This window comes from Magnolia sinica, chromosome 14 (genome assembly GCF_029962835.1).
Source record: "Magnolia sinica isolate HGM2019 chromosome 14, MsV1, whole genome shotgun sequence".
NCBI lineage: Eukaryota > Viridiplantae > Streptophyta > Magnoliopsida > Magnoliales > Magnoliaceae > Magnolia > Magnolia sinica.
In genome coordinates, this window is record NC_080586.1 from 69,714,676 (window position 1) to 69,735,554 (window position 20,879).

General features: G+C 40.3%; 1 non-coding gene across 1 annotated transcript; it reads right to left on the reverse strand.

The window, feature by feature from the left end:
- Positions 1 to 6,796: 6,796 nt before the first annotated feature.
- On the reverse strand, positions 6,797 to 6,903 carry LOC131226493 (small nucleolar RNA R71). The gene has a single exon (XR_009161872.1). It is a non-coding gene; the product is annotated as a small nucleolar RNA R71 (small nucleolar RNA).
- Between the last annotated feature and the right edge of the window lie 13,976 nt (positions 6,904 to 20,879).

Genomic DNA, 20,879 nt, shown 5'->3' on the forward strand with positions numbered 1-20,879 from the left:
TTTATCCCTTAAAAAGGCTACCAAAATGAATCTGGTAAAATCATCCACAATTATCGGTATGTATTTTTTGCCACCTTGACTCTCCATCCTCGTTGGTCCTATAAGATCCATGTGGATGAGTTCGAGCGATTTTGATGTGGCATTGGAGTCCACCTTTTTGTGAGTACTCCTAGTTTGCTTGCCAATCTGGCATTCGACACATATTTTGTCTACTTTCTGTAATTTAGGTAGACCTCTTATCAGTTCTCTTTTGCTCAATCTATACAAATTGCGGTAGTGTACATGTCCAAGGCGTTTATGCCATAACATAGTTTCATCGGTATAGACCATGTAACACGATTGATTAGATGAGCTAGAATCACTTACGATGCAGTAGTTTTCAGAAGTTCTATGACCAGTTAATATTATTACACCATTTTTATTTAAAATTTCACACCCTAGGTTAGAAAATATTACGCTATGATTTTTATCGCATATTTGAGAAATGCTTAACAAGTTGTGTTTTAACCCTTCTACATATAAGACATTCTCAAATAAAGGGAGGTTAGAAAGTTGAACAGTATCTTGGCCAATAATTCTGCAGTTGCTACCATCACCAAATGTAACTGATCCATCAGTCATGCCTTTAAGAGTGGTGAACAGACATTTCTCACCAGTCATGTACCTGGAGCATCCACTGTCTAGGTACCACTTTGAATGGCTTAATGCTTTGAAAGTGGTGTGGGCAACCAAGCAAGTAACCTTAGGAACCCATTTCATAACTGTTTTGAGTTTAAGAGTATAGTTGGTCTTCTTGTATTTGTAGTTGTTGAAAGAGTGACCTACTGAGTTAGATTTTAAGAGCTCTTTAAGTAATTCAACTATTTTCTCAGCTAAAGGGTTTCGGTTCTAATTTTTACAGTTGATATGGTTGCATTCGGGTTTTAAAGATTGAAAAGTTTTAGCATTTTTAGAAACATTTTGATTTGAACTATTCCTTTTTGAGTTTGAAGATTCTCCTTTCACAAACTTAGGAGGAGTACACTTCTATTTAGGAGGAACATTTTTATCGTAGCCCAAACCGGATTGGTCGCCACATTTTCTTGATCCAGAAAAAAGCTTTTCTAACTTTGGATCACCTTGGGCATACCTCCATGTATCCTTTAAACCCAAAAGTGAAGAGACTTCAAGTTTAAGTTTTCATTTTCAGATTTAAGACTTTCAATAAGGGAGGTTTTGAAATCTAAATCGCATTTCGATTTTTCGAAACAATCTGAAATGTGGGATTTTTCTAAAATAAGAGAATCAAAATTTTCTTTAAGTTTTAAAAACTTTTCTTTTTGAAGTTTTAGTTTAATAGCAATTTAACAACTTTCCTTCTATAGGGTATTGTAAGCGTCTTGAAGATCTTCTTCATTTTTATGATCACTATTCAGATTTTCTTCACTAGTTGAATCATCATGATCTGAAAAAGTGAACTTGGCTAGAGTCATAAGGGCTTTGACTTCATTACCCAACTCGGTTTCAGAATCTTCTGATTCAGAAGAGGCTTCAGTGCCAGAAGATTCATCCCAAGTAGCCAACATACATTTTCTTTTAGGTTTGCCCTTATTAGGACACTTATTAGCTAAATGCCCATATTCTTGGCAGTTGTAACATTGACTATCTTTTAAAGATTTTCAAGTTTTAGATTTGGATCTTTTCTTATCATTAGATTTTTGAAAATCAACCCTCTTTTTACTTTTGAAAATTTTGTAAAAATTTTTAGTTAAAAGGGCCATATCATCTTCAGAATTTTCTAAATCAGAATTACTACTATTTTCTTGAGAAAAATATTTAGAAGATTAAAGGGCGACAAATTTACCTTTAGGAGCTTTAAAAGTTAACTCATAAGTCTGTAAAGAGCCAACTAATTCTTTTACCCTCATATTGTCTGTATCACGAAGTTCCTAGATCGCAGTTACCTTAGAATTGAACTGTTTAGGTTGTGAGCATAGTATCTTTGCACACACTTTACTTTAGGGGATTTTACCACCAAGACCCCACATAGAGTTCACAATGTCATTTAATCTTGTATAGAAGTCCATAAACATTTCATTTTCTTCCATATGTATTTCCTCAAATTTGGTTGTGAGGATTTGGACTTTAGATTTCTTGACAATTGATGTACCCTCATGTGTCATTTCTAAAATATCCCAAGCTTGCTTTACAGTATCATAGGATATAATTCTTTTGAATTCATCCGGTGATAGTGTGCAAGTGATTGCATTTAGTGCTTTTACATTGGCACTACTCTCATTTTTCTGAAGAGTGGTACATGAGAAATAACGTGTTACTCTCATAGATTTTGATCCATCGATACCAGTCACTTCAGTGGTAGGAGGGGTCCATTCAGTCATTGTGGCTTGCCACACACTCTCATCCATGGATTTTAAGAAAATTCTCATCCTGGCTTTCCAATAGGCATAATTGGAGCCATCAAATGGTGAGGCTTAGTGAATGAAAGGCTATCAAAATTTGACATCTTATATAAAGCTTAGATCGATTAGTTTAGGAAATTAATCCAAAAAGAAATAACAGTTAAAATGAGCTATTAGGCTCTTATACCACTTGAAAAGGCTGAGCTATATGTCCTAGAGGGAGGGGGGTGAATAGGACTATGCCAAATTAAAATGATACAGTGGAATTTAATCAATTAAAGGAAAGATAAAACTTTAAACAATCACAATACGGAAATGTAAAGCAACCTCAAAACTCTAGTATTGAGAGGTTGATACCAATGTTATTCTAAGGACAATCTTACACCATAAAAACTAAGGATTTATGGTAGGGCAACCTTACTAGAACAGTTTGTGTATCAAAAACTCAAACTGAAGAGGAATAAAAAGGAAATAGCTTGAAAGGAAATATAAGTTATTGCAACATTCACCACAATGCTTGAAATGTAACCGATTACAACATTCACATCCACAAATACATCCCATAAACTTGAATGATAAAAGATATAGAAAATAAACCACACATTCAAACACAAAGAATTATAATGGTTCCCCTGTGTGTACACCAACTGCTAAACAATAGCTACACAGCTACTCCACTCCTAATATCCTCTCACAGTGGATATTAGCATTCACTATAAAAATAGGTTTTTCCAGGTTCACCTAAAACCCTCATAATTGTGTCTTTCAAATGAGCTTACACAATTTAAAAACCCCACACTCTGAGTTTTCTAGATCTCCTCAGATAACCAAAAGAATGAGATTTTTCTAGCTCAATCTCAAAAGAAACCAAAAACAGAAGATTTACACAAATATAAAATACCTGGATATTCTCCTTTTGTTGCAGCCTAAAAGAACCAAATCAGAGTAGAAGTTCAAATAGAATTTCAATGTCCACACTCACAATTAAAATGGTTCTAGATTCTAAATTGATTTTAAATTAAATCAAGTTGGGCTAGCTCTATTTGATTTTGATTCCAAGAAGTGGGAACTCTTCAATCCCTCTTTCAAATCAGATTGGAATGCAGAATACAAAATCAAAAATAAAAAATTAATAAAAGAGAATATTAAATGAGCACAATATAGCTTAAGAAGTTTACAAACTTATCTCTCAGAGTGATGCCTTGATTTTACTTGAATTGAATATCAAACTCTGAAAATTGTGCTCTATTTATAAGTGCAGAAGTCACGTTCACGACTGGTCCTGTGGACACCACGACTGGTCGTAGGACCAACAAATTTTTGAAATTTTGAGCGCGATCGGATAAAACCATTCCACGACTGGTTTTAGGCCATCCACGACCGGTCGAGGGACCTCCACGACTGGTCGTGACCTGTCCACGATTGGTCGTGCGGTGCTGAAATAGTCGTGGAGTTCGAGTCGTAGCTGCAAGACTGGTCGAGGATAAGTCGTGCACTGTTCATACGACAGGTCGAGTAGTCTCCAAGACTGGTCGTGGCTCAACAAAAAATTCTAAAAATTTACAACAAACTTAGGACTAGTCTTGAAATTTCTTGGACTGGTCGAGCCAATGTTAGGACTAGTCGAACAATGTCCAGGACTAGTCTAAGACCAGACCAAACACTTATAAAATGATTCAATTTGAGTTATGTATCCGAGATGACCTACCCTAAGGTCAATCTAAGGTCTTTCATACCTTGAACATGACGTATGAATATTGAACCTTCTTTTCTTCAGATGATAGACGATCTTTAAAGTTCATGAAGCTTGATATCGTGACACATAATGAAGCTTGAACTTGTGATCTTTTGAAGCTTGATTTTATAGTACTTAAGTTGTACTTCATCTTGAGTCTTGAGTATGAATAGTTCACTTATCTTTCGATGTCGCTTTAAGACATTGAGCTTTGAAGCTTAAAGGTGTGAACAATGTACTTAATCTTGCATTTCTTTGAAGTAGATCTTGTTTTTTGTCTTGAAGCATTGTCCTTGTACATGTGATGCATTGCCTTGAACATATATATCAATGTGCTACACAAGACACAGATTGTGGTTTTGGCACTACAAAATTTGACAATCAGAGGAGCATGAGACCATAGCACTTACAAAATTCATATGTTAAAGATCAAAGAAAACTAAGTGAGGAATAAAGAGAATCAAAGATTTGAAGTGAAGAAAAGGAATCCAAAAATCATCCTGAAAAAGTATATTCTGAAACTCTAGGTCATTCTGTAAAATTCTGAAAAGTGAAGTCTATTTTAGCAAACTGCATAAATTTGAGGCAGTTTCTAGAGTTTTCCAACTAGGTGTGGAAGTTAGAGTTCCACAACTATAAATAAGAGTCACTAAGATGTTATTAGGCATCTTTTAGGGTTTAAGGAGTATAGCAAAATGGTGGAAAAGCCATCGCCAAGAGTTTTTCTTTTTCTTCCTTAGTTGTTTTCATATTTTTCTTAAGAGATTTTGGTCCAATCATGTCTATGGTTGGCTAAACCTCTTAAGTAGAGCTAAGAGGTGAAGCTTGTAGTGTGATTGGATGTTTCTCTTGCTTTGATTCATGTTTATCTTAAACCTTCTTTTATTCTAATTTGATATTTAAGGAATACTTTTAATTTTCAATGGTTTATTGTAACTCAAATTACAGTAGATTTACAATAGCTTTGAGTATTTTCTTTTGCTGATTTTGAGATTGTAGGATTGGTAAATCTTGTTGTTGGCCATCGTCCCATAGGCATGGTTTGGTGATGGAATCCCTTCCAATTATCACAATTCTCCCCCATTGAGAATTATGTCATGGAAAGTTCAGATTTGAACTTAATTATTATATCTTCTAATTGGATAGGATAAGACTCCAATTCTAATTGTGTTACTTGAATCAAGCAAGAGGGCTCCTTAATCACTACAACTGGATCTTTGGGACCCTAGTTCCTACCTTTAAATTCTTAGTTTTAATTACTCTATTCATAATTACTCTTTCAAATACTTCAGAATTAGTTTCACATCTTCTTCTAGTTCTACTTCTAGTTAATTTCAGAAACATATAAGTTTTAGTCTCTGTGGATTCAACCTCGGTCTTACCGAGATTATTACTACATCGCGACCTTACACTTGGGGTTGTAAGCAAGTTTTTACCGGCATTGCCGAGGATTAACAGTTGCATTTTCTGAATTTGATAAGTTTTGGAATTAGGTTAAGATTAGGATTTATTTACTTTCTATTTTTATATTAGGGTTCTTTCTAGTTTGTTTTTAGAAACTAACTTTTTTTCTATTTTCATATTTAGAAACTTTCCTAATTTGTTTTTAGAAACTAACTTTTGTTTCTATTTCCAAATTTAGAAACTTTCTTAATTTATTTTAGAAACTAACTTTTCTTTCTATTTCTAGATTTAGAAACTTTCCTAATTTGTTTTTAGAAACTTTTTTTTAGAAACTTTTCTTTCTTTTTTTTTAGAAATTAACTTAACTTTCCTTTTTCTAGGTTTAAAATTCTTCCTAATTTATTTTTAGAAACTTTCCTTTTTCATTTTTGAAAACTTGGTTGTTTTCTTAAAAACTTTCCTAATTTGTTTTTAGAAACTAACTCATCTTTCTATTTTTAGAAACTTTTTATTTATATTTTTAGAAACTAATTCACTTCCCTTTTTCTTTTGCAGGATCCTAACATAGAGACTTCTAATTTGGTAACTTCTTTCTAATTCTCTCTCTTTCTATTTCTAGATTTCTATTTTCCTTTTTGTTTTTAGGTTTAGGTTAGATTCTGAAATTAAGGGTTGAGAGTGTTTCATGCCCAAGTGGGTCCGTGACAACACTCGACGTCTCTTAAGTGAAGGAAGATTGGTTGAGGAGTTATCTATCCATCACAGGATTAGACACCACTCGAGATCCAGAGAGTTAACCGAAGTTATAGCTGCAAATCAACAAGCCAATCAACCTCCATATCCACCCCAACCTAGGGTGGAGGAAATCCAGGATGAGAACGAGGTGCATCGAGCACCCCCGCTTCGTACTTTACAAGACTATTTACAACCGGCGGGGGTGAGCACCCTTTCCTGTATGGTTTATCCAGAAAATACAGAAAACATAGACATTAAGCCAAGAGTGATCCAACTCCTTCTAAAGTTCCTTGGGCTTGAATCTAAAAATCCATATTTACACTTGAAAGAGTTTGATGAGATCATAGTCACTTTATACTTTCCTAATGTGTCTGAGGACACAATCTGGCTGAAACTCTTCCCTTTCTCCCTGAAAGAAAAGGCTAAGACGTGGTTACATTCACTATGACCATGATCTATTGGCAAATGGAATGACATGACAAGGGAGTTCATAAAGAAATTCTTCTCATATCATAAAACGAACACCATCAGAAAGTCGATCATGAACTTTGCCCAAAGGGAAGATGAAAAATTCTTCCAATGTTGAGAGCGGTTCAAGGATCTTGTCAGTTTATGCCCACAACACGGTTTTAAAATGTGGTGCATAACAAATTTCTTCCATGAAGAACTGACATCTTTCATGCGCCAATTTTTCAAGACAATGTGCAGTGGGAAATTCTTGAACAAAGATGTTGATGAAGTGTGGGATTACTTTGATAAACTTGCTGAAACCGCACAATCATGGGACATCTCTCTAAGAACGAGCATCACATCTAAGTCTACTCAATCAAATGAGAGAGGTGGAATATATCTTTTGAAGAGGAGGATGATATCAATGCTAAAGTGGCCAGTCCAAGGAAACTTAAGGCCATGGAACTTAGGAAGGATAAGGATAAGGAAGTTGTCCACAGTATTTGTGCTTGTAACATTCATACAACTGAAAATTTGCCCAACAATACCTGCGCTTCAAGAAATATTAAATGAGCAATCAAATGTCGTAAATAACTACCAAAGGCCTTTCAAGGGACTCACTTCGAACACATACAACTCCTGCTGAAGAAATCATCCAACTTTCAGTTAGAGGAATGGACAATCTGTTACACCTCAAGGAGTTCCTACCAATTATTATAGTTCTCCTTTATTGAGAATTAGATCAATGGAAATTCTGATTTGGTTTTATTGATATATTTTTCAGTTTGCTAAGATAGGACTCCAATTCTAATTGTGTTACTTGAATCAAGCAAGAGGGCTCCCTAATCAATACAAGTGGATCCTTGGCACCCGAATTCCCACCTTTAAATTCTTAGTTTTAATTACTCTATTCACAATTACTCTCTCAAATACTTCAAAATTAGTTTCACATCTTCTTCTAATTCTACTTCTAGTTAATTTCATAAACGTACAAGTTTTAGTCCCTGTGGATTCGACCTCAGTCTTACTGACATTATTACTACATCGTGACCCTACACTTGGGGATGTGAACACATACATTCCTTGCCACCAGCCAATACTTTGTTGAGTCATTTCATAAAACACTTGGTGAGCAACATCAATATCAAAGTAACCGAGTCACTGAACTGGTTTGATCCAAGTTCGATTCGAGTTAGGGTTCAATCTGAGTCGAGTCGAGCTCGAGCAAGCTCGAACTCGATTCAAAATCTTTTCAAGCTAAAAAATCAGCAAATCGAGTTTTTTCGAATCGAGTTGAGAGAGCTAACCGAGCTAACTCGATTCGTGTACAGCCCAAATTGGAACAAGCTCTGTTAAGCTTACTTATGGTAAAAGGACTTCGGGCGTCTCAAGTGCTGGGAAGGGAAGAGCTCCTCTATTGTTGGCCATGGTTGTTGTAGATTTAATATGGATTAGGCTATGGTATTTCTCGAGAATGCCTTGCTCGGACAGACGGAATGGTTTTGGATTTTTTATGGTTTTTTATTTTTCTTCTTTTTCGTAGGCTAGGATGAATGCAAAATGTTGCTGTATATGCTATGTGTAAGGTCTATAATCCCTTGGATTTTGTAATGACATGTTTTTCAAGTCAAGTTGTGACTGGTGGAATTAGAAAATTTTCAGTGGAGTCGTCATTCTATGGACACCAGATCGTAGGTAGATCACATTCGCAGGTGCCTTTTTAGGCTTTTATGTAAGGTTACCATATCACACAGGAGCACTCACATTTTTCAACTTGCTTAGATGCATATTAGCACAATGGCTTTCATACTAGCTGTTCCTTATTGGATGCGCACGCTAGCGCACAATGGCTTTTCAGTCGTTGCTTAGTGGATGGGCATTTTCACAACGACTTTCGTGTGCAAGCGCTCATTCTGTTGCTTGTTGCTTCTCGAGGGCTGCGAGGATTCTCTCTCTTAAACAAAGTATGCTCTAGAATTCTTGTCCAAAATGAAGATGGCTAAATACAAACCGATTAGGACACCTCTTGCTCTCAAGCACGAAAACAACATCCAACCACAACCCCTAAGGAAGAACAACCACTCTCAACAATAAGTAAAAGATTGCGATCACTCCATAAATCCCACTTCGCCAGTAGTAGGGGGACTTTCAACAACCATGATGACATGCCACTTGTGTTTCTTTCAATGGCTTAGGGTGTTGTATATTTGACTTGGGGTAGCCACTAGCCAGTTACTCAAATTTTCATAGTCAATTAGACCATGTAAAAACCTTAAGCTAGAGAATCAGAGGATTCCCAGCTTTAAAATGACTCCTGATCTGCGACCTGGGATTCTAGATAAAGGGCCACAGCAACAAAGAGGGAAGGTGTTAGGCACCCTCTCTGTCTATATAAAAGTATGGTCTCTACTCACAGGACTCAACAAAACACAAGGGATGAGGTTAGTTCTTGTGCACAAATGATACAATGTAGTGTGCAATGCAGTGTGGAGATACGATACCTACTTCAAGCAATGGAAATCCAGTTGAACTAAGCTTTTATGGGCAGGATTAGGTATCCCAACAAGCTGTAGAGCATACACTCGAGTCGACTAGATGAGCATGAGGGTTTAGAGTGGAAATGATGATGAACAATGCTGATACAAATGTGAATGAAACTAATATAAGCTAGCTAAGTGGGTGAACGAGTTGTCACAAAGATTGATTGGAGTGAGTTGGATCATCCTTTCTAATGGCTCAGGTGGCTAAGATTTAAGCTTGGCCGCGCTGACCTAAAGCTAAGAAGGCTACCTCTCTTTCACTTTTCTTCTCTTTTTGGTGGATGGATGGGCTAGACCCACTCTCCCTTCTTCTCTTTCTTGGGTGTAACTTGGTGAATGGTGAGTGAAGGTGGAAGCGAGGTGAGATGGGGGTTTTGTAAGTGCTAAGGTGACATTTTTGTAGTTTTTAGGAAGTTTAGGAGTTAAATAAGGTTTCCAGCATTGTGATTGGTTGTTGGATTCGTGCGGCATGTGGCGCATTGTGGTTGGTTAGATCAGATGGCAAGAGGTGTAATTCATGAAAAACTAAGGGCAAAAGGGTCACTCCCATGAGGTTTGATTTTTCTCCCCTTCTTAACAAACGTGGGATAAAATATCACAAAATTCAACATGGTCGGATGTGCATGGTGCATTGCCAGACATGTGGATGGGTCCCGATTTTGGCCGAGAGCCGAGGTGAGGTCTGAGTTCCCCTCTAGTCTGTGTCCCTTTGCTTAATTATGGACCTAACACTAATGGGCCTAGGCTTGGGCTTTGACTAGGTTTAGCCTTGGGCATAGTTTTGGGCTAAGTTTGGAGAATCCCACCTGCTAATCAACCCTTGGTGGCGTGTCTACACTACTACAATCATCGTGGTGATCAATCATACATACAACATGGAGAGTCTCACAATTCTTAAGACCAAGAATAAATACACTATTTTCCCCTTTTTGCAAATGATTGTGGCCTAGTTATTACTCATATGAAGGTCCAGTCATACATCCTGTGGTTGGCAACATGCATTGAGGCATGAAAAGGGCTCATTAATATAATAAATGAATCAAGTTATGTATTGCCTCCTACTTTGATATCAATTATAGGCGAAAACACCAAAAATATACCAATTTTAAAATTGGTAGGAACTATTACCTTAAATGTGTAATCATGTTTGTTTTATTTACTGCTTAAAAACACACACAAAGGTGAAGGAAAGCCTACCAAAGATGCAGATTCTCTACCACAAGAAAAGAGAACAATATAACATGATATCATATCCAGGGGTGTACATTGAGTCGAACCCAGTGAGCTGGCCTCAACTCGACTAGGCTCGACCAGCTGACCTCAGCTCGAACTCAACTCGGCTTGGTCCTCGAGCTTGACTGGCCAGCTTAACTCAGTTCAGTTAGCAGCTCAGGCCAGTTCGAGCTAAGATCGTGTCAAGTTCACCATTGCAGTATTTTCACAAACAACTGGACTGCACCTTCAAAATCTCACTGTATTTGAGACATCAACAATGGTTTTACAAGTATTTTATTAAACACCTTCTAAGCAACATAAAAATCAAGAAAAAAAAAGGTGTTGGTTTCATATACATACCTTCCTTGCCACCATCCACACTTCTTTAAGGCATTTCATCAAACACTTGGTGAGCAACATTAATATCAAAGTAACTGAGTCACCCAGCTCAAACTCATTTTCGAGCTCAAAAAATCAACCCAACTCGGCTCGAACTCAGCATCAAACTGAGTCAAATAGAGCTTTTTCGAGTCAGTTGAGTGAGCTAACTGAGCTAGCTCAATTCGTGTACACCTCCAATCATATCTCTAGATTTGGTGCACTAAGGTTGTTATTACCAAAATCTGGGTGAATAGATGTGATTAGTTACATAGGTGAGTCTACCAATAAACCTGCAAAGACAAGATGAATAAGACAATGGGGGTGCTGATAACTATTGTGGACCCTCTAACCCCTAAGTTAGGCAGGTGGACTCGGGTTGAAAAAGGCTTGAGCTAGGATTTATTTTTTTTTGCTTACCTTCCTTCAATTACAGTAGGAGTACTTATAGAGTCCATTGGGTAGTGTCGAGATGACGTCTTGTGGGATTCATCGGATGTGCTGGAAGATCTTATCTGGATATGGATCTCCCTCCAAATATATTGTCGATCCCGCCTTAGACAGCGTGATCTTTGGACATTGCGTGATCTTCGGATCTTATCTCTTGATCTGGGGCACGATATTCTCCAAGATCCTCACCCCGCTTTAGTGGTGGTCGACCTGCTCAGATCAGGAAATGATTTTTGCAACTAAGCTCTGCCTTTAAGGATCATTGAGCTCTACTCGGTTCGGGGCTGATCTCTCCATCAAGAGGATCATTAACAGTGTCTTCCAAGCTCTTTGGGTCTTATGCCTTGTCAGTTTGGGACGCTCTAGCGTTCTTCTTATGGCCAGTTACGCTTTTTGCATAGTAGATCAGTTTAGTTTTTCCCACAATAGTTGCACCCCACTTCCAAGCTTGTCTTACACGTGCTTAAAAAGTAAGAGTCCAGACTGGTCTAGAAGTGTGAGAGTCAAAATTTGAATTTCAAGTAACCCGATCTTATTGAAATTTTAAATTGAGCCTAGGTTTGTCAATTGTTAGCTAATTAAAGAGCTAAAAAGGCGACGCCCGACGTGAAATCTAAAATAGTTATGATAATCAGTCATGAGATATAAGGGGACATGCATTAATAGCTAGATGTCATTTAGACTTTAGATGAATCGGTATTGACAATTGTCACTTAAGTTGTCATGTGTTTGTTGGGGCAACCTTGCATTGCCACACGGAAGGGCATGGTAACCGAAGCATTACCTCATGCCCACGTAGCACCGCGTAGGAATAAATGTGTTGCCAAGGGGATTTTATAAATAATATCATCCCCTTCATTCCCTCGTTCATCAGTTTTGCGAAGCCCGAGCTCTTCCAACCTACGTCTAGCCTCTACTTCAGTTCGAGAGTTCTCTCCTTTGGTCTTTGCCAATTCAAGGTCCTCATGCTGGAGATTTTTTCGATACGCTTAGAGTCTATCTCTTTCTTTCCCTCTATTTTTTATGTCTTCCGATGGGGATTCTAGGGCTGCCAATATCTCCAGTGCTTTTCATGAAGAGTCAATGGGTAGTAGCTCGGATTCTCAGTCTACTCTGTCTTCATGGTCCGGGTCCCAGGAGCCCACCCCTTCTCATAGGGCAGAACCACCATCAAAGGTGGAGCCACGAATAGGGGAGGCCTCATCACGACAACCAGAGGCGACCTCCTCATCTTCTAGGGATATGGCCCATACGGCCAATATTTTTATATCTAGGCTAAAGATGACCAACCAACAGGCCCTTAGGTCAAAATATGTGATTCCCAGCTCAATGGGGCTTAGGCTTCCTTAGTTTAGAGAGCAACTCGGCTAACCTCTCGCAAGGGAGGTTACCATACACCTGATCTTTTTTGCTTGCAGTCTTCGCTTGCCTTTTCATCTAGTGGTGAAAGAAATGCTCCACCGGCTTAAGGTCACCCCGGGGCAGTTGAACCCCAATGTGTGGCGAGCTATCTTTGGTTGTTGCATTCTCTGGCAATAGATCAGCAACTCCAAGCTCATCATAAATGAGCTCTTCTTCCTGTACTAGGCCACCAAGAGTAGCCATGACTCTCGAGGCTGGTATTATTTTTCTTCATTGTCGAGCAAGGCCAGGCCATTATCACCAATAACCCGTCCTCTAACAAAGGCTGGAAGGACAAGTAGTTTTTTATTACTGGAGAATAGGAGGCCCTTGCAGAAGAGACAGAGAGATTATATGCTCAAGTTCCTACATCCTTTAGCCTCCCAAGTCGGAGCACATGCCTAGCTGGTGTATATGGTTTTTTTACTTTTTCTTGCTCATTCCGTGTGGGCATCTAAACTTTTCTTCTCTTTTTGTAGCCTTTCCCAAGTCTCAACCTAGCCTCTCCGTCTCTCTCCTGTGTCAGATTAAGATTGTCAGAGAGCAACCAGCGGCTCAACGAGACTATAGGAGGTTAGTCATGCCACAGCTCCTGTGGCAGTTTAGCCTCACTCTAGTAGCTCCAGGGGAGAATTTCTTCCACCTTTGCCCATACTTGGTCGATAGTCATATATATAGGTTTTTATACTGACTTTTCTCTATTGATTTTATAACGATGTCAAAACGCCCTCCATCTCAAAAGAGGAATCTCCAATCTAGGGACAAACTAGAGAGGTTGAAGAGCGTGGGGAGGAGGACAACCCCATCAACTTCTCTCACCACCCCACCCAAGCTGTTTCCCCTACCACCATCCCTCAAGTGAGCGAGGCCCAGCTGACATCAACTCTATTATGGTCCTAGCTGAGCCCGAGAGTGGAGCTACTGATGCTTGACCCCTAAAGTGGTCAACCTTCATGCACCCTCATCAAGGTCTGAGGGGGCTCGAGCCGAGGAGGCCTCAGGTATTGTTGGTGCATCTGAGTGCCAGGAGTCAACCACCGAGGTGGCTTTCATAAGGGGGCCATCCTCTTCCTCTCATTTGATCCTCAAGAACTTGGTTGTACTCCTAAGCTAGGGACAAGACCATATGCTTAAGAAGGAGGTGAATTCTTTGTTGTCTTTGCATCCGGAGCAGCTATTTTCAACGGTGGCAACCTCGGCCATCAAGTTGTGTTAGTAGTCTATAACTTTTTTATTTTATCATTCTTTTTCCCTTTGGTAGACTGACCTTGGTCCTTTTCACATTACAGGAGGCTGTTGGGGTCATTGCTCAATGCCAATTTACCCTAGACCTGATGGCTAGGTTCAACGAAGCCAAGTGCCTGTTGAACACCACTCACATCAACCTTAAGGCAAAGGCCCAAGAGATTACATCGGTTGTGTCTGACCTGGGAGAGCTTCAAGGTGTTATCCATGCATCTGTGGGAGCAAGGGAAGCTTCCCTCGCTTAGCTAATGGAGGAGCATCAGTGTTGTGTTGCACTGCTAGCCAGGGGGGCCAAGTTGGAGGCTGAGGTGGAGAGAGTGAAGACATTGGCAACTGAGGTCAAGGCTAGCATCCCAGTCAAGAAGGTGAATAGCGGTGAAAGCATACAAAGCCTCTACAGCTCATCAAGCGGAGTTGGAGGAGGTCTTCAATGCCGACTTCACTAACTGCTAGAAGGAAGTTCAAGGCCATTTCCCAGGGCTCAGCTTAACATGGCTGGATGAGGAAGTGAGTTCTGGGGAGACTGTTGTTGCTACTGCCGATGTTGTTCCCATCCCTGAGCCTGAGAGTCCTCCACCAGCTTAAACGTTATATGTATTTTTTCCATTTTTTAAAAAAGATTTTAAAAAAGATAGCTCCGTAAATTTTTCATCAAATTTAATGCAAAAGGAATTTTTGCTCATAACTTTTTTCTTATTCATGTTTGGGATGTTGTGTTGCTTACTGCCTTATTGGCTTCCCTACTTACTCTTGAGCTTGATCCATCCAAGCTTGGGAGTGGGGTAGTAAAAATGATTAAGGATTGGGTCTTTTAGTAGTCTCCTCGGGAACGTTCCATCCTGAGCACTTGTGCTGACATAGAGTGTTTACACCCGGGTTGTGCCCCTTAGGTTGGTTACCTTATTAGGGTAATGAGCTTAGTCAGAGGGTGCCTTACTTAGCCTCCCCCTAGTCTCGGCCACTTTTTGGCCACCAGGCTTTATGTAGTCGGAAGGGTACCTGCTTGGGTTTAGTTCCTTCTTGAGCTCTTTATCCATTGCGTCAGTCACTTAGGGATGGTATATTCTTAATGTAAGGGAAACATGTTTTTCTTCTTCTTTATTTATAAAGGAGGTTACAAGTAGTAGACAGTTGAGGAGTATCGTCGACCATGTGCGCCTGATGTCCCTATACAACTCCTCGGGTCAGTTGCTACTGATAGTAGAATTTCAAAAGTTCAGTATTTCATGGATGAGGCAGGGTCCGCCCCTACATGTCCTCCAACCAGAATGTCCCTGGTCGGTCTATTTCGATGACCTTGTAGGGTCCTTCCTAGCTCAGTCCCAAGGATCATGAACCGGACTCCTTAGTACTAAGGAAAACTTCTCGAAGTACCAAATCTCCTACCCTGAATCTTCATTACTTAACCCTTGAATTGTAATACCGAGGAGCTCTCCATTGGTAGGCGATGACTCTTATTTGTGCAGTCCCTAAGTTCCTTAAGCAAGTCGAGACTCAGTAATAGTTACACGTCGTTCTCCTCTAGTGAAAATAGTTCAGTTCGTCCTGATGGGATCCCAATTTTCACTGGGACCACTACATCTACGACGAAGACTAGAGAAAGGAGTCTCTCCGATAGTTGAACGAGTAGTGGTCTGATATGCCATAAAACATGTGGCAGATCATCCAACCAAGCCCCTTTAAATCTCTCGAACTTGGTTTTAATGTGGCCTTTGACAATCTTATTAATTGCCTCCACCTAGCCGTTAGTTTGGGGGTACCAAGGTGAGGTAAAAGCATTACGAATATCGAGTTTTTCGCACAATCCTCGAAACCTGGAATTGTCAAATTGCATACCATTATCAATAATGATAGTGTGGGGATGTCGAATGTGCAAATAAATACTTTTCTCGATGAAGTCGATCATCTTCTTCTCGGTGATTCGAGCTAAAGGCTTAGCCTCAGCCTACTTGGTGAAGTAGTTGATGGTAACAATAGCGAACTTGGTATGTCCCTTACCGATCAGTAAGGGTCCAATGATGTCGACTCCCCACTGTGTAAAGGACTAAGGTCCACTCATCGAGGTCATCTACTCGAGTGGTTTTCATGGCATTGATGCGAAGTGCTGACACTTGTCACATTTCCTTGCAAACCACCTAGCATCCTCATGCATTGTGGGCCAGTTATAACCTACTCTGATTACTTTATGTACCATGGCTTTCCCGCTTGAGTGATTTTCGCAGATGCCTTCATGGATTTTTCTCAAAATGTATTCAATTTCATTTGGTTGTAGGCACCTTAGGTAGACCAATCAAAACCCCTTATTGTATAGGACATCTCCCAATATTGTGTACCAAGCAGATCGATACCTGATCTTCTGAGCTCCGACCTGTCCTCAGGTAGCTCACCCTGTCGTAGGTAACGTATGATAGGATCTATCCAATTCAGTATGTGATCAATTGGGAGAGCTTCTTTCTGATCAAGTTGACTAATGCTCGGCTCAGGCAGGAATTTGATTGGGACGGTCCTGGTGAGGTCAGTGTTGATGGTTGACGCTAGCATTAAATAACTGCAAAGAAAGTGTTGCGCTACCTGCAAAGAACAAAGGACTTCAAACTCACATATAGAATATCTGATCCTTTAGAGGTGGTTAGATACTCAAACGCAGATTATGTTGGCTATGTTAATACAAAGAAGTCAACCTCTGGCTACATCTTAATGATAGTTGGTGGGGTTGTATCTTAGAAAAGTGTAAAACAGTCAACCACAGCTTCATCCACTATGAAAATTGAATTCATTACTTTTCATGAAGCATTTAATCAGGCATTATGATTACAATATTTCTTCCCAAGTTTGTAGATACTGGAGCATATCCCAAAACCATGGAAAATATTTTACGATAATTCAGTCGATTTCCTTTTCTAGTAACAATAAGCATTCATCAAGGTGAGGCATATCGACATCAAATATCTTTTTGTAAAGAAAATAGTTCAGAATCATCAAGTGTCTGTGGACTTCAATGGCACTAAGAAAATGATTACAGATTCGCTCACTAAAGAGCTCCCTATTACGTCATTTTACGAGTATGTAACATCCATATGATTCATTAATCCTAAATATGCTTTCAGTTAGTGGGAGTTGAGCATGTTTTATTTTCATAAACAATGAAGAGATCTCATTTAATAAAGTTTTGATGATTTTGATATAAAGTTTATTTATGCTTCTCTCTAAGTATGCACAAACTGTTTTGAGTAAGTAGAACTACAGTCGTGTCTCGTTGAAGACATTTGAAAGCTTCAAGACCTCTTAAGGATAGGCACATATCATCACACTACATGTGTAAACTTTATACCACACTTTCTACTTCCCAATCTATGTCGTTAAGACTAATAGTATCTGTGACTGCTCTTATTCTTACTTTGCTTAGATTAAATGGTGTGATGGTTACCGTGATCCGATACTAGTGGTCTTAATGTACCAAATTGCAATAGCATTGAACGTATTATCCAACAATTATATTAGTTAACTAATTGAATATTTTTTAAAATTAAAACATATTTTCAAAATTATTTTCATAGATTAATCATTGACATTAATCAATATAGCCCAAGTGGGAGAGTGTAAGAATTCTATAAGGTGGGCCTTATTGATCAACAGTCTAGATTGTCCCAAGTGTTGGAAAGTGTAATCGGGTGTACCAGTGGACCCCACTAAGTAGCGATGCATCTAAAAAATCATGTAAGGGATGGTCTGTTACAACTGTGATTCACACATGGTGATATAATTGAACTGGGATTACCAAATTCATGTGGAGCCATAGGGAGAGGAGCTTCGATGGGTTTCAAACTTCTCTACCCTCTATAACTATAAAACAAAGATGCATCCTCAATCCAACACATACAAAGAAGCTAAAATGCCGATCCCAGGGCTTCTCTAAGGGCATAAGGAGAGGAAGACTATAGCATCAAGCCTACAACGATAGCGTCTCAATAAGGTATGATATCTACTTCATCTCATCTCCATATCTAATGCATAGCACGGTCCTTGCAATTCCGCATATAGATTACACAACTGACATCAAAAATCGAGCTAATGTGCAATCAATTGGATCTTCATAATGAGATTAACATTTTGCACGGCTATCTCCTACGTGCATGAAATATGATCCCACATAACATGTCTGTATCATGAGCTGCCCAAAGAAAGTTACACAATAGTATCTGGGTCTTTTAATTGTGAAAGTGGGCCCATGGTTTAGTGGTCCCAAAGAGGCCAATTACAAATGCTACTAGTGTGGGTAGAGCTATACATGAACCATGTTAGCTTGGTTAACTCGCTCGGCTCAGCTTGGAAAAGCTCGATTCTACTCGGCTTGAAAGTGAATTTGAGTCGAGTCGAGATGATTTTTTGAACTTGAAAAAATTTTGAGTTGAGTCTGAGTTAGACCGAACTTGACTCAATTCGGCTTGGAACTTGACTTGAACTTAACTTAGTTCGAACCATTTCTACTCAAATCGGGTTCACTTAATATAAACATTTTGTATATATTCATATATTTAAATAAATTTTATATATATATAACACTAAAACCTAAACTCGAACTCAGCTCATAGGCTCGAACTCGAACTTGGCTCGAGCTCGGCTTAAGTAGACGTGAGATATTGATCGAGTCTAGCTGAGCCGAGCCGAGCTAAGTTCAAGCTGGGGTAGCCTGCTGGCCGAGCTGAGATGAGGTGGGCCAAGCTTAACTCGGTTCAACTCCAGTATGGCTCTAAGTGTGGGAACCATTGATATGATGGGTCTACTGGAAGAATCCACTCTATGAAATCTCTCAAATTAGAAGATCACCGTGACTAGATTATGTATGTTGAATGTGAGGCATTGCTGTTGGTCCTTCTTAACCGTCTACTCGTTGGGACGGAGTCAAGGATTGGGACTCTTCCAATCTGATGTGTTTTTGGTCAATGGGCCAACCACAGCTGGGCTCATAATACCTAAATTGTTGATGCAAAAATATGGTTCACCCTTCACCAAGCTCCGAGCACTTGAGCCTAGCCTTTTGTGCCTGCATAAGAGAAGGACAAAGGAGACCCTGGCTAGAGCAGGGGACCCTCTGATGCCAAAGTTAGGCTAGGAATCTGGGTTTAAGTAGTGTAGTTGGGGTTTAGGGTGTGAGTTGTTCCTGACTATCGGATGGTCTGGGTCCGTTAATCTCGGCTCGATTCACTCAATTAGGAGGCTCTTCAGATCGTGGAGATATTGTGCATAATCCAGGGATCATGTAGCGTATCAATGGGCGAAGTTGGCGGGCACGTCCACTTAAGGCAGTTTCTTAGTTTAGCATCTGAGATGTTCCGCCGTAGTCTCGGCTCGGGACATTCTTCTCCGGATGACGATGAAGATGAGGACAAGGACAATCCCCTAGCTCGGATGTCCTTCTTTGCGTAAGTATGAGCCCTAGGCTCAGAGGTTGTTCCCTCGGCTTAGGTGCTTTGATGTTACTCTCTTCATCAGTGTTCATTATTTCGGGTGATCTTTCACCCGATCGGACTACAAAGACGCAGGTCCTCGGAACTATAACAAGCTCGGATCTTCCCATAACAGAAGCCCCCTACTCTTCGAGGTCGGCTACGGACTCGGAGAGTAAGCACACGGAAGATCAACCGCCTCATCTGCTGAACCTTCTGTGCATGCCGATATTCTTATGATTCTGGAATTTTAAAGTGTTGTACCCTCAGGGTTTCCTGCTTATGGGCTAACATTCAGAGGACGCGTGGTGACGGTTGGGATTTCGAATCGTCGTTTAGCTTATGGCTAATCGCCACGTATACCCTGGGAGACATTTGAGTGACGCTCCCTCTGCTCGAGCGCCGTTTCTGCTACCTGCAGCTCATCGTTCGATGTCAGGCGCACGGGGCTAGGTAGAGGTTAAACCAGTGACCTGTAGCCACGTGTGCTCGTGAAGTCGGCTTGCGACGGTTCAGCGGCAGCCATCATGCTTACCATTAATGCAAAGATTCTCTTCGTGCTATATAATTCCCTTCAGAACCACTCTCCCCACTTGCATTCTGAATTTGAAAGTGTACCAGAGAGGCCGATTTTCGGTGAGTGCGATTTTGACCATTTTCAAGTTCTCGACTAGGCGATTCTGGCTGATCAAGCATTTTCGTCAGAAGTAATTCCCAACGATCGTCCGGTGAGTCCTTTTCCCTGTGCCTCTTTTCATTCCTTCCTTTCGAGATGTCATCTGACTTGGAAACCGTTCGGAATTATGATGATGACTCTAAATCGGAGAGTTCTGATAATGGAAGGGGGGCCTCGGAGGGACCCTTTGAAGATGTTCCCTTGTTCCCCCCACCTCGAAGATAGAAGGAGGCGGGGGCTCAGACTCTTCGGGCTAGCAAGAAGAAAGCCACCCGAGCCCCCTAGGCCAGAACCACCGAGGTCGCCGAGATGCCAGTTAGTGGGCGGGCCTCGGAGGTAGTCCCCGGAAGCTCTCTACTATCAGAGTCTCAAATGGGGTAGATCCGCTTAGAGTTTCAAATCCCAGACTCCATACGGATAAGGACCCGAGAGCCTCTTAATACTTCTAGCATGCCCACTGAGGGAGAAGTTGCCATTTTTCTCTGTGCACTGCAATGTGGAGTCCGACTTCCTTTGCATCCCTTCGTCCGACCCATCACCGCCTACCTCAAACTAGCACCTGCGCAGTTCACTCCCAACACTTGGAGGGTGTTAATTTCTTCCTTCATTATCTGGTGTCAAGTTGAAAATCCAGAGTTGACTCCAAAAGAGCTGATAAGCTTGTACCTGGTCAAGCACAACAGTCAAGAACCATGGTACTACTTCACGACCCGAGGCGGCAAAGGGTCGGGGTTGGTGATGAACCTTCCATCTTCCAACAAGGACTGGAAGAACAAGTGGTTATGGGCTGCGGGCAAGTGAGAG